This window comes from Lolium rigidum, chromosome 1 (genome assembly GCF_022539505.1).
Source record: "Lolium rigidum isolate FL_2022 chromosome 1, APGP_CSIRO_Lrig_0.1, whole genome shotgun sequence".
NCBI lineage: Eukaryota > Viridiplantae > Streptophyta > Magnoliopsida > Poales > Poaceae > Lolium > Lolium rigidum.
The window spans coordinates 231,882,016-231,899,935 of NC_061508.1; the positions used below are offsets into that span (position 1 = coordinate 231,882,016).

Below are 17,920 nucleotides of genomic sequence, written 5' to 3' on the forward strand. Positions count from 1 at the left end.
ATATGTATTTATGGCAAGCAAATAAATTGGTTCCATCAATTTTGGATCGATGGTATAAATGGTGACAACGTTGCTACATGTCCATACCTAGCTAGACACACATGGATACAAAGAGTTATGCTCAAAATGAAACAGGATCCATATGTTTTGTACGAAGATGCTGGATTTATTTTCCCTATTGTTGACATATGTTATATAACAATCAGTGCACTGGTACCTGCATTTCATTGCAAGTTGGAATCTAGGAAACAATAGCAAGTTAAGACATCACATGGCACCCAGCATGTAGTATTATATGTCTAGCTAGATTGTGTATATGTATGTCTATACATACATGGGCTGCTGCCTCAGATTTGGTGGATATCTCTGCACATGCGTACATAAACTAGACATATACATAGATGGGAAGGGGCTAGCAAGACAGTTTACGAGTAGGACAGAGGATAATATATGATATATATTTCTCTGGGAGAGGGCAAAGCTTTGAGAAGATATCATCAAGTTGCTTGCCGCTAACATACACATCATATCCCAATTAGGTTTGTCTTCTCCCCCTAGCTCCTGACATGGATGTATCCTTGTCAACCAACTCACCTACACATGCCACTTGCTGCTCTCTGCTTGTTTGGCCCTAGCACAAGGTAAAAAGCTGCACTAGTGGATGCACATGTATGTACAACAACTTTCCATAGGTCAACGTGCTGCTTTGCAAGCTAACTTATTTAATTACATCAGATGGGCTCAAAACTTCAAGTATTTATCCTGGCATGGATGTGTCACTTCTGCCATCAAAACAGAAGGGCCGGATCGACTGGTCGATCACCTGGTCATTAATTAGTTGATGCATTAGAAATATATCTTGAGTATGGCTATGGGCATTTCTAGGCAACAAATAATTCAGAATATGTTCCAGTCATCCACTTTCAGTGCACTACGTATACTGTTATAGAAAAAATGCGTGCATGCAGCACACATATGCATGAATATTTTTCTACATTTACTGTATATCCATACATTAATATGTACTGGTACCGTGGCCTTATAGCAAGCAGACAAGAAGTATAAGTTATCCCTGGTAACAAGAAAAGAGGAATGTTACTAAAGCTGCGCCCACAAAGGAAACCTCCAAAGTTTGTCATCACAAATCATATGTGTTGCATGCATGCTCTCCCTGCATGACAGTAGCTTGCAATTAGGACAGACATGATCAGAAACAACCACAGACAGAGATAGTTAAAAATGATATTCATGCAGCGTACACATGCAACTTGTCTTGCATCTCGCCTTCTCGCCATGCGCATGCGGTAATTCCAAAGACAAGAAAAAAGTGTGTATACATATTTATCATAGAGCATGCATGCAGATCGGTTATGCAATAGCAGCAGGAGTGCGTGATAGGTAAGCTGGGCAAAGCCTGCAAGATGATCAATATATGTGGACAATTCAACTATTCAAGTCACGCAGCAGCAATAAATAAATTGATCTGCGAGATATAAATAAATAAAAAGAGGTGATCAGATAAGGCCATCATGGAGAGAGACTTGACAGGAATTTAGCATGTTCTCTCTACGGCGCACACATACATATATCCAGGGTCCATACCTAGGTAGCCGGCCTCTACCTTGCCGAAAGGCGGAAGAGAAAAGATGTGTGAAATTTCTCACAGATAGCCATATATGCATATTGCATAAGGCAGGGCGGCTTTCCTACCAAGTTTTATGAGAAAAACATGGGAGGTAATTAAAGGGACTTAGAGCATCTCCACTGGTGACATAGGCATCCCCAATGGGCCTGCTGAAGATGGTACCCGGGGTTTACTGAAGGCCCATGACTCGAAGAAAAAGAAGATTCGGAAGCTCAAGTTGTTATTAAAGGAAGATATAGTTGTATTAGGAAGTACTACTTGTAATCTTACGGGACGGGTTAGAAACCCTTCCGGACTCTGTAACTTGTGTATTACGAAATCCCTCGGCTCCGCCTTCTATATAAGGGGGAGTCGAGGGACAAAGAGAGCATCGATTCATTGTTCTACGCAACCCTAGTTTTTACATCGTCGAGTACTTTTCGGCTGAAACCTTCGAGATCTACTTGCCCTCTACTTCCGACTAAAACTCTAGTCTACAATCTGTAGGCATTGATAAGTTAATCCCTTGTCAATTATAAAAAAAGAAGAAGAAGTGAGCATATTTCGAGTTATACAAATAACTCTGCATATACTCCCATCGGGAAGGCAATATAAGTCATCCGTTGACTCAATAAAATGTGCTATTCCAACAGCCGAAAAAGCACTCGACAATATATTCTCAGAGCGCCAAAGTTACGAATAATCTCTGAATGCCGCAAAATTTTGCGAAGGTAAGACCCCAGATCCGTTCTGCGCGGCGTGGCGCCGTCTCTGACGTCGGTTTGCTACTTTTTTCCGTATCAACGGATACGAAGAAAAATCCTAACGGACGTGTTAGGTACCCGATAAAATATGACTGGGACTCGACAGAATGGTAAGACCTTAACCGGCACCTGTCGAAGTTTACACCAGTATCCCGAGATCATGTCCAGGGACGTGATCTTGAAGTAGGTTTTTGCGGATTGCCACTAGAGCAGTTAACTAGTACCTGATCCGTTAGATGAACTAGCCCCAACTACCATCATCCCTGTACAATATATAATTGCATAACCAAAAATATGTGATAAATTCGACAGAGTTATTGAATGATTAAAGTTGGAGATTTTCCCTGATTCTTCGATTCAAGCAAAATCTCGGGGGCTACTGACATAGGCATCCCTAATGGGCCTGCCGAAGATGGTACCCGGGGTTTACTGAAGGCCCATGACTCGAAGAATAAGAAGATTCGGAAGCCCAAGTTGTTATTAAGGAAAGGTAGAGTTGTATTAGGAAGTACTACTTGTAATCTTACGGGACGGGTTAGAAACCCTCCCGGACTCTGTAACTTGTGTATTACGAAATCCCTCGGCTCCGCCTTCTATAAGGGGGAGTCGAGAGACAAAGAGAGCATCGATTCATTGTTCTACGCAACCCTAGTTTTTACATCGTCGAGTACTTTTCGGCTGAAACCTTCGAGATCTACTTGCCCTCTACTTCCGACTAAAACCCTAGTCTACAATCTGTAGGCATTGATAAGTTAATCCCTTGTCAACTGGCGCCCCCGATAGCGGCCCCGATAGCTTTTGGGGGTCCGGGGGCGAAAATGGGCTAGCACCGGCGATTTTTGGAGCCCAATAGAAGCGCCGGCAACCCCGTGCCGGCCCCTTTGCCAAGGGTGTGAATCGGGCGCGCCGGCGCCTCGCGAGGCTGCAAATTTTGGGCGTGGGAGCCGCCTGTCAGCCACACAACAACAAAATATACATCTTCTCCCCCAAAACCCCGTCCCCTCCGCCGCTCATTTCTCCCACCAGCCGCTCCATCTCCCATCCAGCCTCCAACCCAAAAAAAACTCTCGCCGCCGCACCATGCCACCGAAGAGAAGGGCTCTGGCGAAGGCAGCAAAGGCGCCGACGAAGGCGCCGCCGAAGACGCGCACCGTCGCGCCGAAGGAGAAGCCGGCAACCATGTCGCAGGAGGAAAGGGAGACGGAGATGGATCGCCGCGCCTTCGTCACGGCCGACCGCAGGAGGTGCCGCATCGTCGCCCTCGAGGCAGCGAAAGCGGCGGCCTCTGCGGAAGCGTGCCTGAGCTTGGGCGACGGCCTGAACAGCATCTCGAGCTCCCCGTCGTCGCCGGGTTACTACGCGGGCTACACCGCGGACGCGGCGTCGATCTCGCAGATGCGGCTGTCGCAGATGGACGGCCGCGCCTGCTAATCCCCCGAGTTCGGGGACAGCGACATGACAGTCGACAACAATGCCCCGTTCTTGCCGGATTCAACGGCTCGGGGCAGCGGCGCCTTCCGCTTCCCCGACCTGAACGATTCACCTTACCTGCGCCGCACCCAGGGCCACGTGAAGGACGGCACCGGCCTTCCCTGCGACCTCTTCCCCGACGATGGCAGGCGCACCCAGCAGGTGTTCGGCAGCGGGTCCGGCGTGTCCATGGGCCAGTACGAGGTTCGTTTCCGTTCTTTCTATATGTTGTGTGCATTGTAGACATCGGCGGCGACTGAAAGTTTGTAACTTTATGCCTAGTTTGTCGGCGAGGAGGAGATCCTGAACGGCATCATACGCGGCCATGCCTACGAACCCCTGGTCGACGACTATGAAGAAGAGGCCGACGAGGATGAAGGTGAGGAGGACGTCCAGGAGGAGCTGATCGACGCCGAGACCGGCGCGAGCGTGAGGAGGATGTGCAGGGGTTCCACCGGCACTCGTGGTCCGAGGTGGAGGTCCTTGGAGGATGAATGCCTCATCGAGGCGTGGAAGCAAGTGAGCTTTTGCCCCATCACCGGCGCAAACCAAACCGGGGGTAAGTATTACAAGCGCATCCTCGATTGTTTCAACGAGAAGAAGAACTATGGTGATTACGCCACCATAGAGATGAACCGGAACGAAGGCGACCTCTCTCACCGTTGGAACTTGATCAAGGGGGCGTGTAGCAAGTTCCACGGCTACTATTAGAATATCAAGGCACGGAAGGAGAGCGGCACGACGATGGTGGATTGGGTATGATCTACGCCTATCTTATTTTCATATGAATTGTTGATCAATGTTGTTGCATATGAATTGATGATCAATGTTGTTGCATATGAATTGATGATCAATGTTGTTGCATATGAATTGATGATCCAACTTGTTGCATATGAATTGATGATCTTCAATGTTTTTCATTGTTTTGCATCATATGTTGTTAGATGCTCAAAACCCTCGAAATGTACAAGCACCAACACGAGGACAAAGACTTTCCGTTTATGCATTGCTACAACAAGCTCCAAGGATGCAAGAAATGGGATGACCTCCTCCACACTCTCTTGAAGGATGGGGAAGATGGGCCGGTCGATCCAGCCGGCGCCTCCATCGGGCGCCCCATTGGCAACAAGAAGTCCAAGGCCGACATGAATGCGGTGCCGGTATTGGCAGCCATGGACGCCTCCATCAAGAAAATGATCACCTCGTTCTCGGTGGAGAACAAGGAAGCTACCGATAGAGCCGTTGTCGTGTGGAAGGCCGTCCTCAACAAGCAAGATGCCAAGATCGAGTTGGAGAGGGAGAGGGTGGAGGCGGCAAAGATGGAAGCTCACGCCGCTGCCATAAAGGCCAACAACGAAGTGACACAGCTATCATTAGCCAAAATGTCTCAAGAATCAAAAATCTTGATGGCCGACATGGAGAAGATGGGCCCCTTGGCGTGAGCGTGGCACGAGATGTACCGCGAGCGCATTGGCCAAGAGGTGGTGGCGGCGCGAGCTCCGTCGACGTCTCCCCCGGCACCGTTCATGTCTACCCCGGCACCATCCGCGTTCATGTCTCCCCGGGCACCGTCCGCGTTCATTTCTACCCCGGCACCGTCCGCGTTCATTTCTACCCCGGCACCGTCCGCGTTCATGTCTCCCCCGGCACCGTCCGCGTTCATGTCTACCGCGGCACCGTCCGTGTTCATGCCTCCCCCGGCACCGTCGACGTCCATGCCTCCCCTGGCGACCGTGGATCTTGTTGCAGCGACGGAGCTGCCGCCGGCCGGCGATGAGGAAGCCGTCGAGGTTGCGCCGCCCGTGACCTCCTTCGTGTGATCATGTGATCATCTGGCTTGGAAAGCCTTTTTGCTCCGGAAACGGCGATCTGGTGGCCGTGTGTTGGCCCAAACTTCTTATTCCAAAACCTATTCGTATTTGGTGGTCGTGTGTTGGCCAAAACTTCATATTCGTAGACTTATTCGAATTTCTATGGTTGTGTTTGAGATTTCAAATTCAAATTATCTATGGGGGCGCCTGTTAGGGGGCGCCGGTGTGGGAGCAGCTCCCCCAAATGGAGGATGTTGTGCCGGCGTCACCCAAACGGACGTGTCGGCGCCCCTGCCGGCGTCTATTTGGGGCGCGCCGGTGGAGATGCTCCTAATGAATGTATTTGCTGGTGTTCAGCGGGTCGTTGCCCTTGTTTTGGTTAAACTTTGGTGTTATTACCCTTCTCCCGGAGAGGTATGTTCTTAAGATTTTTCACCAAGGTTCCCTGAAAAGAGAGATGACTCAAGTGTTAACCAATCAAATAAAAGAAGTAGCCACACATTCTAGAGGGGATGGTAGCGATGCATGAAACTATCCATGAGCTTCACTCCAAGCGAATAGATGGAGTCATTTTATGGATTCAATTTGAAAAATCACATGACAAAGTTAAATGGCATTCCTTGTATCAGGAATTGCACATAAAAAGTCATGGTCTTGGGAGTTGTGCGACTAGATTGCACAGTGTGTTCATGGTTGAAGTATAGGATCAAAGTAAATGATGATATAGGCCGCTACTCCGAGACTATCAATCTGTTGCTCATGAGACATGTCTTTAATTTCATGGTGAAGTCAGTCGAGAATGGCATGGAAGTCGAGATTAGAGGACTAGTAATGGTGGTTCGATTCCTGGTGGCGATGATGATTTGGCTTGGTGATTCATGACTTGGAGCAGTGGCATCAGCGAGTGGGAGCAACAACACAAGAAAATTTCATAGTCTAAACTTATGGGGTGGAAATCTAAGGTCTAAACCTTAATTGGTTGTGTCTGGCAATAGCCTTGTTGAAGGTATTGTATTGTTAGCATGGACTTTCTGCTAGGTGGAAACCTAGGATCTATGATTAGGGTGATGACAACATGTGCACCGTTCCCCTGCTTGGAGCGCCATTTTTGGAGAAGATGAATTGCTGGTGTTGTCTTGGTGGTGTTTGGTCCGCTGCTACAACACTACTAGAAACCAGCATTTTTCTTTCGGCCGTCAATTTTCCTGTGAGGCCCGAAGTAGTTCACAGGACAACACTGTATTTTTCTGTGGGTTTTGACTTGCCCGCCAGGAAAATTCGTTTTTCTGTGTGCGGCTCAACTCACAGGAAAATGTTTACGGTTAACCGCCACCGTATTCGCGCGAGAGGCAAATTACACGCCAATATTTTCATCTCCGCGCCAACTCTAGACTGTTCCCGCCACGTCGCGCGAGAGGAAAAAAAAGAAATGAGCAGATAAGGCAAGCTCTAGAAAATTTCCCCATTCTTTGTCTTCTCCACATCCTCATCGCCGCCGCCCTCAGCCTAGCTCCTCGCCATTGTTGGCCGCCGGCATCCTCTGCAGCCTCCTCGTTCCAGCGCCGCCGGCCTCCCATCTGTTCCGTCCTCCACCGCATACTGCTACCATATCCCTGCGCGGACAGGTCCCATCTCCGACCTAGAGCTCCGCCACTCATGTATCCCTGACCTCCACCACCGCCTGCTCGGCTGCTCCTAGGTCCGTCCGCGAGCCCCGCGACCACCGTCCCCACCTCCATCCGCGAGCGCCGCCCCCTGCCTTCTCCTCCCACCTCCATTCGTGGCCGGAAGTCTGTCCGAATCCTATCCGTCTGCAGCCGTCGCCCAACTCCACTCGGTCGACCTTGACAGCAACCGGCAATTCCTCTTCCGTTTTTCAGCAGATTCGTTTTTGGTGTGGTAAGTACTGCATTGATTATTATCCATACTTGATGTGCTGCACGGTGAAGTACCTAGCTAATTCATGCATGTATTGATTTGCTTAGAAGAAAAGGAAAGAGCAGGATGGGTTGCCGGGTGGCTGCATTCCAAACGATTTGAGGATAGCCTGGTTTGCATTATCTGTGATAGAAATTGGCTAGCTAGCTCAGATTCATTTTAGCTGAAAATATAAACCATACTTGTCAGAAAACTAGGGCCATTTGTTTGACCGTATTGATTATTTTGTTTTCATGACGCAAGAGATAGCTTTGTTCTATTTTGTATCTTAAAGATTTAGGATCCCGGTTAAGTGTTGCGATTAGGTGTTGAGTGTCGCCTAAGCGTGTGGAAGCGGGCAGAAGTGAAGAAAAGTGCAGTGCTGAGCATCCATGGTCACCGGCGGCAAAACGAAAAATTGAGGGTAGGTGGGAGGGAAAAGTAGAAGATAGGGTTTCCGCCCTAGATCGAGGTCGCCGCCATCCGTCCGCTGCGCCTCAGCCCTTAGGTATTCCTTAATCCTTTTATTGTCCTTCACGTGCATGTGCTACTGGTGTGCTGTTGTGTGTATGTGAGTTGGTGTGGTGCTAAGATTTGCTTGCAATTTGTAGGTACTGTCAAGAAACGGACATTGATCCGGGTGCGGGTGGGTTGGTGCCTGAGGTGCCAATGGTATTGACCGGCAACTCAAGCGATGTTGGTTGGAAGTATGGCAAATATTGTGATCCAATCAACAAGAGTAAGGTGTTTGTGAACATGATACACTTTCTTTTCTAATTGTTAGTTAAGTATGTCAGATTATATTCAAGTGAATGGCATTGGATATGTGACATATTGATTCTTTTTTCAAGCTTGATGTGCTGCATGGTGGTATGATCTAGCTTTGAATCCTTCATACTGTCCTGAGCTATTATGGAAGGTGCAGCCCGTTGATACAACTTCTGCCTTTTGCCACCCTTGACAAAAAATTAAACGGTAAGCATTTAGGTTTAGAAGCAAGTTAGTTATCTCTTTACTTGGAAATATAAGTATTGCGTTTGAATAATTGTGATATCCTCTTGTAGCTGCTGTTTTGCATCTTCAGAAATGTTCGTGCAAAACGAAAGGAATTGTGTTGTGTAATTGCAGTCAAGTGCAAGGCAGAATTAATAAGGTATCTCTCATACTTTGGAGACTACGAGTAAGATCCAAGGTTCAGTACCTATCGATAGAGAGGTGTAATATCCTCTGCCCTTATCAAAGTATGGTTTATACTTTTATTTTCTACCTGTCTCGAGATATATACCATGAATAATGTTTCATAGTTATGTACACTTCCTATTTAAACTCATCGTATTCTTGCTTTTCCTGTAACTTTCTATTTTATTTTCCTTATGTTAGGATCGGGAAGCATTGCACAGTTCTAGGGAAGGGCAGGGAATATCATCAGTACAAGAACTCTGGTTATCCCTCAACAGGAAGAGGTACAGTTTCCTACTGTCACCCAACTAGTCAATCCCCAGCATCAGTGATATCTTAATCATTTTGAGAAGCTAAAATGCAGATACTTAACTCTGTTATTAACTGGTTTAGCTAGGTGCTCATGTCTAGGTTCACCTATGTTCTCGTGCCATACTTGGTTAAAACTGATATTGCTACTATTTCTCACAGAACCAACATTGTTAAAACTGATCTTGCTACATTGTAATTTTTTTTTTGCTGAAACTGGTCTATTTCAACTTGAAGTTTCTGCTACTATTTCTCGCAGAACCATCTTGGTTAAAACTGATATTGCTACATCGTAATTTTGCTGAAACTGGTCTATTTCAACTTGAAGTTTCTGCTACTATTTCTCACAGAATCATCTTGGTTTAAACTGATAGTTGCTACATCGTAATTTTGCTGAAATAAGTTAGGTGTATATGCCAAAGTTGATATGAGGAACTGAGGTGCTAAGTATATTCTGCTGATTATATCTTGTAGATATTATTTCTTCTTCCTTCTATCTTTTTGTAGCAACCTTTGCAACTTTGAACTGTTTAGTGTGACATTTGGCACACTTTTAAAAGTTCAATTATATCTATTGCAGGATCATCATAAAGAGAACCTTAAAACCCAAGTTGCAGAAAAAGCATCATGGAACATAAGATCTCCTCTACTGAATATTTACTTGATGCACCTGTGCGTTTTGAAATGGTTGAACTTGTGTTTATGTTGAGATTTGATGCATGTACGAGAATTCTATGGAATTGTATGACAATAGATGTGATTTCATAACTCTACTGTTCATGTAAGCGACTGGTTTGATGTGTATCTTTTGTATATGGCAAGTACTGGCATAGTTATATAGAAACAGTATTCTGCTTTCCTTTTTTTTTTGTTAATCCTTCCTTATTTTTCCTGACGGTTAGTCCTGACAGGATATATATGTTTCTGGTTTACCATGCCTGACATGAACATTTCGCTGTTAGCTACAGAACACCTTCAGGAAAAATGAAGAACCGACAGGAAATAGTTTTCTGTCAGCCAACCGTCAGGCATTTAGAATTTCCCTGTCGATTTATCCCTGCCGGTATTTTCCTGCCGGTGAACTGACAGGAACAATTACCCTGACGGTATTTTGTAATTTCCTGTAGGTGCTTAGCCGTGGGGAAAAGACCAGTTTCTGGTAGTGCAAGGAATAGATTACTACTGTAGTAGGACTTTTCCTTTTTTTTAATTTTTTTTTGGTTGTGTGCATCCATGATTCCATTAGGACACTGTGTTGTTGCCGAGGCTAGGTGTAATTGGTATCTTCGCAATATTAATATATTCTCTTTATCGTAAAAAAATCATGTTTAATACTTTTCATGTATGGTAGCTATTCTCTCTACACGAGTAAATAGGCCTTGTCCCGCATATGGTAGATAGTGGATTATTCATTCTCCAGTTGTTTTCATGGAGCATAACATGGAATAGGCCTTGAACATGAAGTTACTTTGTTGTATTCTCAAACAACTTTCAGGTCTAAAGATTAACTTTATACAAAGTAAATTATTCTACTTTGATCGGGACAAAGAGGTCGAAACATAGTTTGAAGCTTTTAGAAACTAGTATATGTTAGACTATTATCATTGATTGCTTGTAATACAAGTTAGGGTTAGCAATAGTTGGCCGGTTGGACCTCCATACGTATGCCCTGTAACTCTATCAAACAATCAGTTATTGTGAGACAATTACAATCTTACATGGTAACAGTTTTCGATCCTAACTAGGGCATGGCCCCTCCACCCAAGTCGCCGCCGCCCGGCTACTTCGAGTGGCGCGCCGCCGTCACAGCCACCAAAACCACAAACACCACCACCCAAGCCACCAACTCTCTCGTTCTAGCCCCTTCTTCTTCTACTCTCTCCTACACCGATACAATTGGTGATGTTTCTCCCTCTATCCCAATCACGTTAGGTCTTGCTGCTCACAATTATTATCACTGGTGTCATATGTTTGAAGTTCATCTAGGTCGATGCCATCTATGCGGCCATGTCGCCGCTGACTCGGTGCCTTGCCCCAATGATCCTCAATGGGTCAAAGACGATCTCGCCATCATCCAGTGGATCTACACGCGCATCTCCACCGAGATCTTCAACCTCGTCTTCCGCAACGCCGCCACCGCCTCGGCCCTTTGGTCAACCCTTTGGCAGCTCTTCCAGGACAAAGTTAACGCCCGTGTCACCAGCCTCAACAATGAGCTTCACAACACTTCCCAGGGCGACACATCCATCAACACGTACTGCTAGCACCTCAACGCCATCGCCGATGAGCTCCGCAAACTCGGCAACCACGTGACTGATCGCCAGCTCATCAACATCCTCATCGCTAGTCTTAGCGAGCGCTTCGAAAAGCAGGCCTCCTTCATATCCCCATGATGCAGCCTCGCCCCACGTTCGCCGAGGTCCGATCTCTGCTCCAACACGCCGACAGCACACGGGCTCGCAAGGAGGCTCACCCTCAGGTCTTCGTCACTGCTCCTCGACCACCGCCTCCGCCACCTCCGGCTGTGCGATCTGCGCCACTCGCGCAGTCTGTGTGACGTCCCAGCCCCAACTATCGGGACAAATACCCTACGTGGCGTCTGCCCCGCCGGCGCCGCCACTCGCGCCCTCCGTCGGTGCGCCTCCACCTCCTGCACCTTCGAGCTAGCGTCCAACTCAAGACCCCTAGATAGATATGGTTCAGGTTTTGTCCATGCCCTGGGTGGCGCCTTCCCTGATCGGTGCGCTGCCGGCCTATTCTGGCTCTTGGATGCCTGGCATGCGTCCTCACACTGGCTCTCTTGGACTGCTTGGATCATGGCATCCCCCAAACGTCAACCACGTCGCTCCCACCTGGTACATATACGCCGCAGATGGCAGTGGCCCGCACATGTCGTACCAGCCACCTCCGCTTCTCATGGCGTCACCACAGACTGCGCTGCCTCTGCTATCTGGATCAACACATGCACTGCCGCCAAGCTGGGACCAATTTGCGTTTCTCCAGGTCTGAATAATTTTGCTGCCCAAGGTAACAGTCACATGTCTTCTTCGAATAATATGCTGTCAAATTTCACTTCTTCGCCTTTTCTTCCATTACTATTGGCAACGGCTCTTCTATCCCAATTTATTATGTAGGTAAAAATCAGATTTCCACCTCCCAAAACCCCGTTCTTCTTCATGATGTTCTTGTTGCACCAGCCCTCATCAAAAAATTAATCTATGTTCGTCAACTCACCCGTGATAATCTTATCTCTATTGAATTCGATCCATTTGGTTTATCTATGAAGGACTAGGACTACCTGACCAAGGTGGAGATCGCACGCTTCATTCAATAGCTTCGGTGACCTATACTATCTCAATGGAGCCCCGGCCGCTGCTCAACCCACTTCCATGACCGCCTCCGTCGATCTTTGGCATCATCGTCTCGGCCACCCCCACACCACCACTTTATCATATATGCTTAGCGAGTTTTCAATTTCATGTAATCGTGACATTCATGATCCTTTTGTTTGTGAATCATGTCAACAAGGAAAACATGTCTGTCCTCCGTTTAGCTCATCTAGCACTTTTCCTTTCGAACTGTTACATTGTGATCTTTGGACATCACCACACCTTAGTGTCTCGTTTCAAATATTATCTCGTCCTATTATATGATTTTACACATTTTGTTTGAATTTTCCACTGCAAAACAAATCTGATGTTCACTCTATATTTCTCAACTTTCAACGATACATTGTCGTTCACTTCTTTCTTCCCATACGATTTATTCAATGTGACAATGGACGAGAATTCGATAACTTTAAAAATCAACACTTTTTCCTTCAACATGGAATTCTTCCTCGCTTCTCCTGCCCATACACTTCTCCTCAAAATGGCAAAGCATATCACTCTATTCGCACTCTTAATGACATTGTTCGTACTCTCCTTATCCACTCTTCCATGCCACATTTTTTGGGGGTTGAGGCCTTGCGCACCGCTACCTATTTACTTAATATTCGCCCTTCTACCCCTTACTAATCCTTATTTCTTTGACATCCTAATTATCCCGAGCTTCATGTTTTTAGTTGTCTCTGTTTCTCTAACACCAACGCTATCTCTCCCAACAAACTTGTGCCTCGCTCTCTTCCCTATGTCTTTCTTGGTTACTCTGATGAACACAAGGGCTATCGTTGCCTTGATCTTCTCTCAGGTCACATCCTCATTTCTCGCCACATCACATTTGCCGAGCACATTTTTCCTTTCGCTTCACGTCCGTCTCCCACGGCCTCTGACCACTCACCCCTCTCCTCCCCTCTAGACGATCCACTCTTCAACCTCTCCTCACCACCCAACCCATTAGTACATGTCCGCCTCCTCCCACGGCGGACTTTCCCTCGCCGCATCCTACTCGGCAGCCGAACCAACCACCACCCCTGCCGCGGTAGCCGAACAAGCCACATCTTCTCCCGCGGTAGCCAATTCCGTCATCACCACTGCCGCGGCAGCCTCCCTTGCCTCGTCTACCCCCGCATCTGTGTCTTCCATTGCGTCCGACGCATCTCCACCACCACCTCCTCCTCATGACATTCCCACCATTGCTCCCACTAATGATCACACCATGCGTACTCGTGCCATATCTGGTTTTCGTCTCCCTACTAACCACCTCAACCTTCATTCCACACCCTCCCTCTCTCCACTTACCAAATCTTATAAAGCCGCACTTCTTGATCCCAATTGGACAGCTGCCATGCGAGACGAATTTCAGGCGCTGCTTCAAAATGACACATGGCGGCTCAGTTTCTTGTCCTACCGGTGCAAACATTGTCTCTAGCAAATGGCTTTTTCATCAAAAATTTACTTTTGTGGTAGCCTTTATTGGTACAAAGCTCCTTGGGTTTGTCGCGGTTTTTCTCAGCAACATGGGTTCGATAATGAGGAGAACTTTTCTCTTGTTCTTAAGCCAAGCACAATCCACACCGTTCTTAGCATAGCTGTCTCCTCCTCCTGGCCAATTCACCAGCTAGATGTCAAAAATGTCTTTGTTCATGGTTCTCTTCAAGAAACAGTTTACTGCCAACAACCGCTCGGCTTTGAGGATCCCTCCTCTCCAAATCATGTTTGTCTTCTTCAGAAATCTCTCTATGGCCTAAGACAAGCACCTCGTGCATGGTTTCAAGCGTTTCTCCACTTTCATTCATACAATCGGCTTCATCCCATCACTATCTGATTTTCCCTCTTCGTTCATCACGCTGCCTCTCACACTGCATATTGACTTCTCTATGTGGATGATATCATATTTATTGCCTCTTCCCAAGATTTTCTCGACCACATCATCACCTTGCTTTACGCCGAATTTTCCATGACTGATCTTGGTCACCCCCACCATTTTCTCGGTATAGTTGTTACTCATGACTCTCGTGGGTTGCTTCTCTCTCAACATCAATATATCTTAGATCTTTTATCACGCGCTGACATGGTTGACTGTTAGCCATCCCGTACTCCTGCCGACACCACTTCCAAACTATCATCCACTGGCGAACCGTTCTATGATGCTACTCTCTACCGCAATCTCACCGGTGCCCTCCAATACCTCACCATCACTCGTCCTGAACTATCTTATGTTGTCCAACAAGCTTGTCTTTTCATGCATGATCCTCGTCTTCCCCGCTATAATCATATTAAGCGTATTCTCCGCTATCTCAAAGGACCTCTCGATCATGGTCTTCACATAAACTCCACTTCTCCAACTTCCTTGACAGCATATTCTGATGCAGTTGGGGCTGGTTGTCCAGACACTCATCGTTCCACATCCGGATACTGTGTTTTTTGGGTAACAACTTGATTTATTGGTCTTTAAAATGATAGGTTACGGTCTCTCACTCGTCTGCGGAAGCTGAGTATCATGCAGTGACTAATGCAGTTGTTGAAACTGTGTGGTTGCGCCAATTACTGACCGAGTTGCATTGTCCAATTCAGCAGGCCAGCATTGTTTATCGTGACAACATTTCTGCAGTTTACATGTCCGGCAATCCAGTGCAACATCAGCGGACCAAGCATATTGAGATTGACATACACTTTGTTCGGGAGAAGGTTGCATTGGGTCAAGTTCGAGTTCTTCATATTCCAACCAAAGCACAATTTGCTGATATTTTCGCCAAGGGGCTTGCTACTCAACCGTTCACTGACATTCGATTCGGTCTCAACGTTGTTAAACCCCACGTTGATACTGCGGTGGGATGTTAGACTATTATCATTGCTTGTAATACAAGTTACGGTTACCAATAGTTGGCCGGTTGGACCTCTATATATATGCCTTGTAACTCTATCGGATAATGAATTATTGTAAGACAATTACAATCTTACAGTATACATGAAGACATTGGTGAGTATAGTGGGCACTATATATAGCATGTGAATCTGCAAAAATACTCTTGCTGCAGTCCTAGATGAAGAGAACATATATGCTCCCAAGCGTGGCCTACCGAGCTGCAGCACGCAGTGTACTTTCAGAAGGACCGTTTCCTTGTTCAGCAAATGGTACTCTGCTGCTTCTGGTTGCTAGTCCCAAGGCAGCTGGCTATAGCCTTCTCTTCATCCGGCAGCAGCATGCATGCAGTACTGTGAGTGAGAAAGACAGAATTGATCATGGCAGAGAGAGATACTGAGAGAAAGGAGAGTGTAATGCAAAGACATGTAGAGAGAGAGAGAAGGAAATGGGAGTGCTTCCAGATTAAAGAGAGTAGTAATAACTAAGCATTGCATTGCAGTTAGTAGGAAAAGGATATACTACATAGCAGGAGGAAAAAAGCTGTGGCGTTCTGGATCGTGATAGGGATGTATGGGGATCTGATGATCTACGATGCAGAAATTGCAGACGATCTGGATCGAGGGGGCACTGAATCGAATGCACTGAATCCCCTTCAGTTCTGCCGCTGCATTTGCATCAGAGTGCGCCAAAGGCCCAAAGCAACGAAAAGCTACTAGCAAAGGAGAAAAGGAGGCCTGCGGCTGCATGCGCTTTCTTTGCATCTCGTGCATATGCATGGCTTTTCCATCCAAAGAGGAGAGGACGCTAGCTGGTACAAGTAGCCTGGTACTTGAAGAAGCACTAGTCAATGAACACGACAGAATTTGCAACCACATGACATGGATTTCCTCAGCACATCAAACTGACGATCAAAGACCAAAGACACACGGTCTCCTCCTCCTCCTCCTCCTCCTCCTGATGCATCTGCTTCAGTGCCGATGGATCACATGACAGGCATGATGTCAATAGGCATCATCATGATCGATGCAAGTGAAGAATTTCAGATGTGATGCAGTGAAATGACTGAAATGCTACTCCTAGCAAGATCCAACATTCAGAGGAACCAAGGGTACTGCTACCACTAGGGGAGATTTAGCTTCCCAAGGCGAAAATGCAGATGCACGCTGACCCTGCCTGAATCCATCTGATCAAACTCAAGTGGTTAACCATGCAAACGGCTCAGCTTTTAAGCTGCTGCCGCTGCTTGAAACTGCATGCGTCGCAGGGCTCGCACGCTCTTGGACCCAAGAATCCTGCCTTTGAATCTGCAGGCGTAGCTGCGTAGATATGGCCACCTACACACCGTAGCTTACTATAGCTAGGAGAAGAGCATCTCATATCATGATGGCCTCTTTCTGCATGCAGGGCAATGGACTGTCTGAGCCGTGATCACGACCACACGGCGACCGGCGAGGCCAAGGACCAATCACACGTCCACAGTGTATGAGCACAACAACAGGAACATTGACAATTATATGTGGATCTGATTCGACACCATAGAAGAAGAATGAGCTCGACTGGTACTCTGTTCCAAAGATACGGCAACTATTCATAGTACTCTTCGATGTACTATGTATCTAGACTAGACTATTAGTAGCAGCTACGAGCTGCGGCCTTCATGTGATTCACTTACTTGTTCCTTTGCCTTCTACTATATACTTAGCATCTCCAAGGGGCCGACGTATTTCGGACGTTCGAAATGTCCGTTTGCGTCGGGTAGCTCCAGCGGTGCGGACGCATTTTTTTAGCGGAGACAGAGTCAAGCTCGTTAATGGCGTTTTACGTCCCGTCAAGGACTGCTGCCGGAGATTAATTGTTCCCGCGCGACGACGGTCGTTCCCGCGAGCGTCCAATACATTGGCAAGTTTCGCCGACATTTCGTGCGCGCGGGAAACGACCTGCGCGGCAACGTCGTTTCCCGCCCCGCCGTGGCTATATATGGTGGACACCGGCGGGGGTGACGGGCACACCTCAAGCTATAGCATCCATCCATGGCCGACCACAACCGTAGTTGGGAACACGTTGTTCAGATGTGCCGCCACCTCCACCCGGATGAGGACGAGGAGGTAGTCACCGCCGACGTTCAGGCCGAGCAGCTGGACCTAGAGGCGGAAGAGCGCGCGGAAGGGCGCCTCGCGGCGACCAGGGCGGAGATCGCCAACGCCATGGCCGACCTCGTCGACGCCAAGGCGGAGCTCACGGAGGCGCGGGCGGCGATGGCGGCCCCTCCGGTAGCCCCACCAGCGGACGCCGTCATCCACGACATCCCGGACCCCCCCCCCCCCGTGCCCGGCCACTTCGACTGCGGCGGCGACCAGTTCGTTCTGCTCGCGTCCTTCGAGACCCTTGTTGGGGACGCCCTGCGCCGTTAGGCTTGATTGGCGGAGGAGGAAGCCCACAGCTATGCAATCGCCATGGGTCGGGGCTACGTATGCTCCGACCTGGACTCGCTCCAGCGGAGGGGCCCTTCTCCCGTGCAGGTCGAGCAGGAGAACCAGGAGCTGGCGGGCGCCATCGCCGCCAGGGACGAAGTGATGGCGGAGGCGGCTAGGGACAGGGCC

The 17,920-nt window shown here is 47.8% G+C and overlaps 1 long non-coding RNA gene across 6 annotated transcripts; it reads left to right on the forward strand.

Moving 5' to 3' along the window:
* Positions 1–6,985: 6,985 nt before the first annotated feature.
* On the forward strand, positions 6,986–9,897 carry LOC124683303. Of its 6 annotated transcripts, none has more exons than XR_006996627.1 (7): positions 6,986–7,568; positions 7,913–8,094; positions 8,198–8,330; positions 8,438–8,561; positions 8,651–8,827; positions 8,967–9,049; positions 9,655–9,897. It is a non-coding gene; the product is annotated as an uncharacterized LOC124683303 (long non-coding RNA). The 6 variants fall into 6 exon arrangements; XR_006996626.1 differs by having other exon boundaries at positions 6,990–7,568; positions 7,658–8,094; XR_006996624.1 differs by having other exon boundaries at positions 6,991–7,568; positions 7,655–8,094; positions 8,198–8,325.
* The last annotated feature ends 8,023 nt before the right edge of the window (positions 9,898–17,920 follow it).